Source organism: Cyprinus carpio, unplaced genomic scaffold (assembly GCF_018340385.1).
Source record: "Cyprinus carpio isolate SPL01 unplaced genomic scaffold, ASM1834038v1 S000000995, whole genome shotgun sequence".
Classification (NCBI taxonomy): domain Eukaryota; kingdom Metazoa; phylum Chordata; class Actinopteri; order Cypriniformes; family Cyprinidae; genus Cyprinus; species Cyprinus carpio.
In genome coordinates, this window is record NW_024873717.1 from 55984 (window position 1) to 65331 (window position 9348).

Here is a 9348-nt window from a genome sequence, read left to right on the forward strand (position 1 = left end):
AACGAACTGTATGTCCATGTTGGCGTTCCATGCCCTCAGCAAATCTGGGTTGTATCCATTCACCCAAGCCTCCTTTGGATCACGCTTCAGCAAAATCACGTTTGAAGTGGAAAGTGCCTCGGTGTATTTACAGTAATCATCCATGGACAGATTACATTTGGTCAGCAAGTCTGACAAGCTGTTAAAGGAGGCCTGGGGATCGTAGCAAATCCCACAATGGCTTGAGTTTAGTCCTGGCTTCGTTCATTGCTTTTCGAACAGCATCCTGTCTTGCCGTCTTTCTCTTTGGGTGGTTTTGGTCTTCGTTTTGATCTTCCTCAGGACGTTGTGGTCGTGGACGTGTGATGGTGGTGCTTGACATGGGTAGTTTAGGGAACCCATATCTACACAACACATTTCCTTTCTTGCAAGATTTGGAGTGTTTCCTGCTGTGAAGTTGAACTTCGGTGACAATTTTATGAAGCTCGGGATCGGTGGTAGGGTCCGGCAACTGGCAGGTTATGTAACGGTCAATAAAGTCACACACTACTTGGTCAGACTGATTTTCGAATTCAGGTGCCCCCTTTACCCAGGCCAGCAGATGAATGTGTGGGCTTCCTCTGGCTTGAAACTCGACGCGATAAAAGTAATCCTCGACTTCGCCAATGGGTTGAGCAGGTGACAAAAGCAGATGAGTCATTAACGCATCCACTCGTTTCTCAAACATCCGCATGACGGTGACGGGGTTACTTCGAAGGATTTCACATTTCGTCGTCCAGTCAAGCTCTGAAAAGACAACCTCTTCACCTTGCTGAGCCTTGATCGCCGTTATCACTTCTGGCCATCGCATTTCGGCTGCACTGAATGTGCAAAAAAAGGTAGGATTCCCTAACTGCCTGATCATGGCCTGTAGATCTCTCAACGTTTTCTCCCAGTAAGATGGAGTGCCTCTCAAGGGTTGCATAAACCTTGTGGCGTCACGGCTGTGGACCAGTCTTTCGACCTCAAGATCATCCTGAAGAAGCTTGTTGGAGATTCTACGTCCATCTTTTGTAACAGGTTTGCCTTTTCGCAACTGGATAGACATGCTGTTTCTAGCCATGTGCGTTTCAGTGACAAACTGTGCAAAGAAGAGATAACTCTGGTCTTTGGCAAAACGAGTATCCACGCAGAACAGTCTAGCATTGAAATACATGCTTGGTGATAATGCAACTTGTCGTGCCTCATCAACTGTGTTCTGTCCAGTGGGAAACTGTACGGGGAAGGCCATGGCTTCCAATTTGGGAACCTTGAAAAATCCGACTGGCTTTTTCCCTTGGGCAGGTGCAATGCTGAAGATTCCCTCACCGTATGACAGCAAGTCCTGTCCAATGTCAAGTGGCTGCATGCATGTGTCCAGAGTGAGGTCAGGCCTGAGTTCATCCTTTTCTTCTGTGCTGACATTCTGGTCATCCTGTTCAGAGACAACAACTTCCTGTTTCTCCTCTGTGTCATCCAGCTCATCATCAGGGAGAAATTCAAATGTGGTAGCGTCACTAATCAAGATGTCCCTGTATTCTGAATGCATCGCTTTCAGTTTTGCTAACGCTGCTAGCACATTGTGCATATTCACTGTATGGAAGTGTTGGTATCCTCTGAACTTGATGTGTCTTTTCAGCTTCACCTGTAGTAGCTGGGACTCACTGTTAGGCCTTGGCAGACAGTTGACTGTTTTCTCCACCTCAGAGGGCACACACACAACAGCACCATACACTGATCTTTGCTGTCCTTTGGGCAATGCAACTATTTTTGCAAAAGGAACAATTTTGGCGATAAGCTGTCGTTCAAGTACATTTAGTACAAGCAGTTCTGCAGGGATGGGAGGCAATTCAAGTCTGTTTGCCGCTGCAATAGAAGGCATGGATCCTCTTTTCAGATGATTGTCACAGGTGTGGCAGATCCACTCCTGTCTTCTCTCTTCTGGAACTGCACAAGAAACTGAGCAGGCACTGTCACAAGCATGAACATATTTCCCGGTTAAGCAAGAGGCTGTAATATGAACATTTTTGACATATCGTGTTCTATTACAGATCTTGACTTGATTTGGAAAAAGCGCCCTGTGACAGACTGTGCAGATGTAAGTTGGACCATGCAGAATTTGACACCGAAATGCAGATATGGCCTTTTGCATTATGCTGTTGGACACAGGCTGGTTTGTCACATCAGAATTTGGAGTATCCTGGCTGTAACTAATGTATGGCCTGTATTTTCTCTTGATCCTTAATGCACATCTCAACTTGTGAAGAATCTGGAATCCAGGATCGGTGAGACACTTTTGTTTCTTCTGGAGAGTACAACGTAGAATGTGATGTGACCTAAACTTTGAATCACTTGCATATCTTCTGGCCATGTAGTCCTTCATTTTCTTCTGGAAAAGATCATCAGTGTGGTACCTCCTGACCAAGTAGTCCTTCTTCTTCTTCTGGAGAAGATCATCAGTGCGGTACCTCCTGACCATGTAGTCCTTCCTTCTTCTGGAAAAGATCATCAGTGTGGTAATTCTTCTGGAAAAGATCATCTTTGTACCTCCTCACCATGTAGTCCTTCATTTTCTTCTGAAAAAGAGCATCAGTGTGGTACCTGTTGACCAAGTAGTCCTTCTTCTTCTTCTGGAAAAGATCTCGGTGTGGTACCTCCTGACCATGTAGTCCTTCTTCTTCTTCTGGAAAAGATCATCGGTCTTGTACTTCCTGACCATGTAGTCCTTCATCTTCTTCTGAAAAAGAAAAGAGCATCGGTCACCATGTGTACCTCTCTTACCATGTATCAGTGTCCTTCCTTCCTTTTTTTCTGGAAGAGAACATCAGTTTTGTACCTCTTGGCCATATACTCTAGCTTTTTGAATCTGGCAAAAGGATCTTGATTATACTTCTTTTTGGTACCCTCCATTTTCTTCTTCTGAAACTGCAAATCGGTGGCATATTTCTCTCTTTCGTATTCTCTTTTTTTTCCCTGGACTTCAAAATGTGGAGCGGTTTTCTCTATTCTTGCTTCTTGCTTTTTATTCGCAATTTTACGCACTTCTTTTCTTCTTCGCTGCTTGTTTGTTTTTAAAACCTTTATGACACTTTTGTTTTTGTCATCTGTAAGAACAAGATTTTCAGGTATTGTGGCGTCAGCATTTGTTTGTGTTTTTGGCAGAGATGAAGTTACTTGTGATGGTGACACACATGCTGATGATGAGCATGGTTCCTCAGACTGTTGCTCCATTTCAAATGAAACAGCCATGAATTCATAGCAAGCTTGAGGACCACGATTCCAAAAAAGCTGAAGTAATCTGTTGGTCATGTCATGAAGGTTGGAGAAAGTTAGCATTACTGCCGTTCCGTCACCAGTAGGATGTGGCAAACCTTCAGCAGTTCTGGAATGTGAATCAAAAAATCCATATCTTCCAGATCTGTCTCTGAACACAGCAAAGCACTCTGGAGAAACCATAAGCAGTGCATGGCTGACATCTGTTGAGAGACACTGAAGTCTTTCATCAAGAGGAATCCACCATGCGTCCATTTCAGGAGTTCCTCTGTCTCTCAGATATCCCATCACCACTTCTGACTTTTGGACAGTGTAGTTGTGGTTAGAAGTTGTGATGCTCACAGGTACTTCAGCCATGCTTAGAAGATCCTGTCGGAATCTTCCTTCAGCAATAAGCTGCATTTTAATGCCGACATACAAAGCATCCCCTTCCTCTAGCACTCTGTCTAGATCAGGCTGTTCGAACAAAGTTCCCTCACTGTGGTACGCAAGGAATGTCAGAGCTACACACGTGCACTGATGATTTCGTGAGAAAACATGATACCTTGCATCACTCTGGCAATGAGACGCCTGCACGGATCGAATTCTAGATGTGTTGTCGCCATCTTCATACTGCTGTCCATCAGAAACCTGAGCAACACCTTTACTGACGCTCGTCTGTCCTGTCAGGTCTAACTTTGTCCAACGAACTTTTTGAGCCCGGGATCTCCTACCTTTCCGAGGCATCCTTCAAAAGATCAAAAGACAAAATATGAGAAAACAGACCAAAAACATGATATAAAATAATCCATTACATATCTGACGAACCCATTAATTAGAAAGAAATAACTTGGTCAAAGAGTTGGGAATTCCACAACTCCACAAGCATATACAGACACGGAAATTGTGTAAATGTGATGTTCTCTCTGTAGAGATGCTGCTGCATGTATCTAAACCAACAAGTGCTTAATTTTCAAACATACTCCACATAAGAATAAGTTAATTTAGTTAAATTACAGCCTTTAGCAATTTTATAATCATAATACTCAACTTTTTTTGTAGCTAAATGGGATTAAATGATCCAAGTTTAACATCTTGATCATCTGTTCTGATTGTTTTTTTAATTTTTCAATAATAATAACAATAATAATAATAAGCAGATGATTTCACATCGTCTCTTAAATAAGTGTTTAGCAAAACAACTGTTTTTCTTCATTATGAGTTTGAACAGATCTCAGATTAAAAATGACTGTAAAACGATTTTAATGCTACAGTCAAAAAGTTCTGTATTACTATAATTAATTTTTTATTTTTTTTTTTGATTTTTTTAATTAATTAATTGATGGAGTGATGAAGCCTGCAAAGTATTCTCAAGAAAAAAAACAAGTTAGTTAATTGACAAGAAAAATAACGACTTACAAATACAGCTAATAAACTTTTTTTTAAAACAAATTATGAATCTAATATTAATAAAAAAACAAAGAAAAAAACAATAGCAGATTAAACAAATTGAATTAACTAGTATTAAAAGGACTGAACTTTTAAAAGAACAGTAGTATTTTTCAACTTTGTATTGAAAATAATGAATTTTTTTTTTTTTTTTTTTTTTTTGGGTGGTGGGGGGGGGGGTTGGGGGGGTTTGGGTGGGGTGGTGTTGGGGAGAGGTGGGAAGAACAATACAGAAGGACTGCTGCTTGGAGAAAACGCAAAACCTGGAAAAGAAAGACATATTAGACAAATATAATGATGATAATATTGAAAAGAAAATAACATAGCATCATTAAGGCATTTTGCACACTAACCAGGCGTTCAGCTGAAGTGAAAAATGCAGGTTGTGCTCTGAATAGATGGTCTGCAAAACAACAAACAAACACACAATTAAAGATAGCCTATGTATGTGAAATAAGATCAATATTAACATTTTATATGCAAAGGCATTCATAAATGTTGTTAAATACAGTCAGATTTTCAATATACATTAATTATATTCCAAACCTAAAGCTACTGTAAGTGATTGGCCAAAGAGATTCTTCAGTGTTGTAAAACACAAAAGTAGCAAATTATAATATATTGTCAATATAATATACTGACTGCCAAACAATGACAAAATCTGATTGACAGGCAGAAAGTATTTTTTTTTTTCTGATTGGTTGTTCAACAAATTATCATTTACCTGGTTTTAAAGGTCTAGGGTATTATCAGAACTTGCATACTTCTCTACTATATAATAGGGTGAAAGGAAGTAGATAAAAAGTACTTGGATGGCCTACCACTTCTATTGAGATTCTTTAGTTTAGTCTATCCCATGAGCCCACAGTAGCGAAATGTGAATTGCATTGTAACTGATGCTGTAGCTCACATGACAGTGATAACATGAATGATGTTGTTATGCTGCATACATAACACACCTATTAGACTATTTTAAAGGACAGAAAACTCACATCGTCATGAGTAAAACCACCACAAGATGTTCATATTCTACTACTGCTTCTTCAACGAACAGAGGAACTTTAGATGGTGTGCAAGAGGCCGAGCTGGACCCCTGTTCTGCAGGAGTTTGAAAGCTGTGCTTGCAGCTGACAGTGAAGCCTGTCCCGGAAGAGGTGGAACCACTTGCTTCCTATTGGATGAGATCGTTCTCCAGCACTGTGAAGCACTCAAGACCAGAACGCGAAGTCACCTGTCTGTTGACCCAAAAAAAAAAAAAATTAAGTTTACAGAAAGCAACTTGAAATATGGACACATTTTATTTCATTAAAACGAAATTAAACTGTTGCCAAGCTACCCACAATTTTTGATCAAGGCTGAAAAAATTTTTTTGACCATAGTTTTTATTGTTAACTAAAACTAAAATATTAGAAACATTTTTGTTAATTACATTAAAGCTGAAAAAGGTAAATATTGGATGAAAACCTCAAAGAAAAATAAAATGTAGTCTTGAAATTAGAAAATGTGTGAAAATGTGTTTTTAGAATTTTTTTTCAATTGGCTCGGAATAAACACAATTAACTAAAAATTCCAATAAACATTCAAATAAAATAAAGTGAATATAGAAGGAAAATACACACCATTATGTAATACAAGTTTGGCAATACAAGGGTTTATTGACTATTTATCAACTCTAGGTTAACGTTACTGAATTAATGGTATATTTCATGATCATCAGCTATGTGGGTCTTGTACACTTTGCCATTTTTTATCATTAACTACAACTAAAATATTAGAAACATTTTAAATAAAAAAAAAAAAGCTGAAATAAAATAAACTATAAATACTGGATGAAAATTACAAAGAAAATAAGTTGTGTTGTCTTAAAATTTTGCCAAATAACTCAAATAAGTTCATGCTGACACACTAAAATTAGCTTGAAATAAATACAATAAACGAAAATTGAAATAAAGTTGAAAGAAAAGAAAATAATGAAACCTAAATAGTAATATTAAAAACAAAAAATATTACCAAAACAGAACAAAATTGCCGAAAAAAACTATTTAAATAAAAACAAAAAAGAAAATATAAAAAGGCTAAATCAAAATAATAAAAACTATAATGGAATATAAATAACACTGGTCATGACCTTGGGGAAACGGTAATCGGTCATAATGTACATTTTAAGTCTGAAGGTTTAGTCTTCTATATTACAAGTTGGCCCTAATCGACAAGCAGGGCCATGAGCTCCAAGGCTGGTGGACTTTCTGTAGGATGTGGAACACTATTTTTTCAAGATAAAACGGGTTGCTCTGCATTCCTCTGACTCCTCGAGCCGATTCAAACCCCTTGACGGCCAGCGTCCACCAACTCCACTATCTTTCTTCCTGATGGGCAGGGTCAGTCCAGAGTCCCACCGTCCCAGCCGCTGGCCATTAGCCCGATGATACGATCGATAGATATCGTGAAGACAGTGACCATATGGACTCAAAGCCATCATCCACATGTGTCTGCAAAAAAACAAAATTAAAATAAGAAAATAAAACTCCTAGGCTCTTTAGCTTAGTTGGAAACTGTCTCAATATCACATGCAAACAGCTACATAGAACACGATTTTACCTTCAGCTCGCCGTAGTGTGAAGAACTACAGTGTCATTTATAACAAGATAACTGGCTGGATCGTACTTTCTGTTCTCAGCAAGCACTTCATATTATCACTGTTGTGACTGGAAAACAAACTGCTTGTTAAATGACAAGCATTTCGGATATTGGACTTAGATTTAGATTTAGTGACATGACATTCATACACACAAACATATAACGTTCAAGGCAAAATACGCAATTATGTAATACACGCTTGAAAAGAAGAGGTGTGGATGAAATTTACCTGAATTAAACGTTAATGCACTAAAATTATATCATTAACTATGCCGTCTTGTACACTTTGACATTTAAGTATAAACTAGCATGTTAGCTAGCTAACTTACCTGTAGGCCAGCGTTAACCCACAATCCGTGTAAACAAATCAAACAAACCTGTTAGCCTGCCACCACCATGCTATAAGGTTAAACGGTCAGATATAGAGGAACAGCAATAATTACTATTTCAGTGCTGTGGATTTTGCGTTCTATGTATATCTCTAATTTAATGGTTAAATAAAGGTAAAATTAGTTATTTCCACTCGCACTTCAAGCCGTTATTTGAATGACAGCAGCATGAATCGCAAGGACGTCGCGCACTTGTTTAAATACCGCAAAGCCTATCGGGAAACTGCAGATGTCCCGGAAGTGGAACTAATTTTACCATGGTACTGTAGTTTTTAATTCTAGGCGTAATCAGAGTAATTCAGAAATAGAAACGGAAAACAGAATGTGACCTACAATGGAACTACAATTAAAATATGAAAAAACAAAACATTTTGGGAAATTTTGAATGGCACTTTTATTACTGAAGCAAAAGTAAAAACAATTACAGGTTTTGGAATCAAGCTGTTCAGTTAATACCTCAAACATAATGTGAAGTCACTGTTTAAAAATAATAATAATTTAAGCTGTAAACCTGCTATGTATTATCACTAAAACACATCTCTGAAGTTTTAGTTAGCAATACAGCTGCTTAAAATTTCACAAAAACACACTTTTTTTCTCATAAAAGGACATTCTTCAATTCTCTTAGGTAGAGTTGTTCAGTTTATCAACCTTTTTAGGAGAAAGAAGGCTTTGTGTTCATCCTATATATTAATATGCATAAAATACATCACAATATTTACAACAACCATTTAATCCTGTATTTAAATGTTTTTATTGCTATTTTAGAATATCATTTTTAATCTCGTTGGCACAATTTAAGATGTACAACAAAAAATGCAAAAACAAGATATTACAATAGCAAACTCCCAGACTTTCTCTTTAAATTAAATTAATCTTTAAATCTGTTCAAAATGTTCCTTTTTTCGTTTTCGCGTCTTTGTCATGCAAAGGGTTATACACTGTAGTTGTGGCACCTTTGAAAAGAGGATTCTGGGCCTGTACAGAACAAACAGACATTTGATTGTTACACAGCCATTCTTTAAATGGTTTGATTTCACAATGAAACAAACAATATGTTGTCTATACACGTTATAATTCACTCTTAATTTAAAGCCTAAAAAGATAACTGTGTGTTTAAGTGCTAAATAATACAGAGTGTCTTTGCATGTACATCACCTCTTTCCATTCGGTCTGTTTCTGTGCTTTGACAAAGTTCTGATATTCCCTAATGTCGTGCAGCTCCAGCAGGCCACGGTAAATGATGATTATTATAATGCCAATAAAATTATGCTTCTTGATACAGAGATGCCAATTATAGTTTAGTCTTATCAACAGAACCTACAGAGACAAAAAGAACAAAATGTTTAACATTCACAGTTACATCAGTTCTGTGTCATATATGAGTTTAAGAGTGTGCTTATTTTACAGTCTGATCAAATGAACTTAAAAGAAAATTGTAATACATACGGTAAGCAGATCTGCATATATCGAAGCACAATTTTGCCGCCATTACCAAGTTTCACATCATATGACATGGTGGTTTCCATATGTGCAATGCAGCTCATGAGTGCCAACAAGATCTGAGATACCTGTAGCATTCAAAACATTTTACACAGCACAGGCATTGGTATTAGCTTCTACA

The 9348-nt window shown here is 37.7% G+C and overlaps 1 long non-coding RNA gene across 1 annotated transcript; it reads right to left on the reverse strand.

Annotated features, from left to right (window-relative positions):
- Window positions 1–8097: 8097 nt before the first annotated feature.
- LOC122143159 lies at window positions 8098–8991 on the reverse strand. The gene is made up of 2 exons (XR_006158999.1): window positions 8883–8991; window positions 8098–8702 (listed from the first exon to the last, which is right to left on the reverse strand). It is a non-coding gene; the product is annotated as an uncharacterized LOC122143159 (long non-coding RNA).
- Between the last annotated feature and the right edge of the window lie 357 nt (window positions 8992–9348).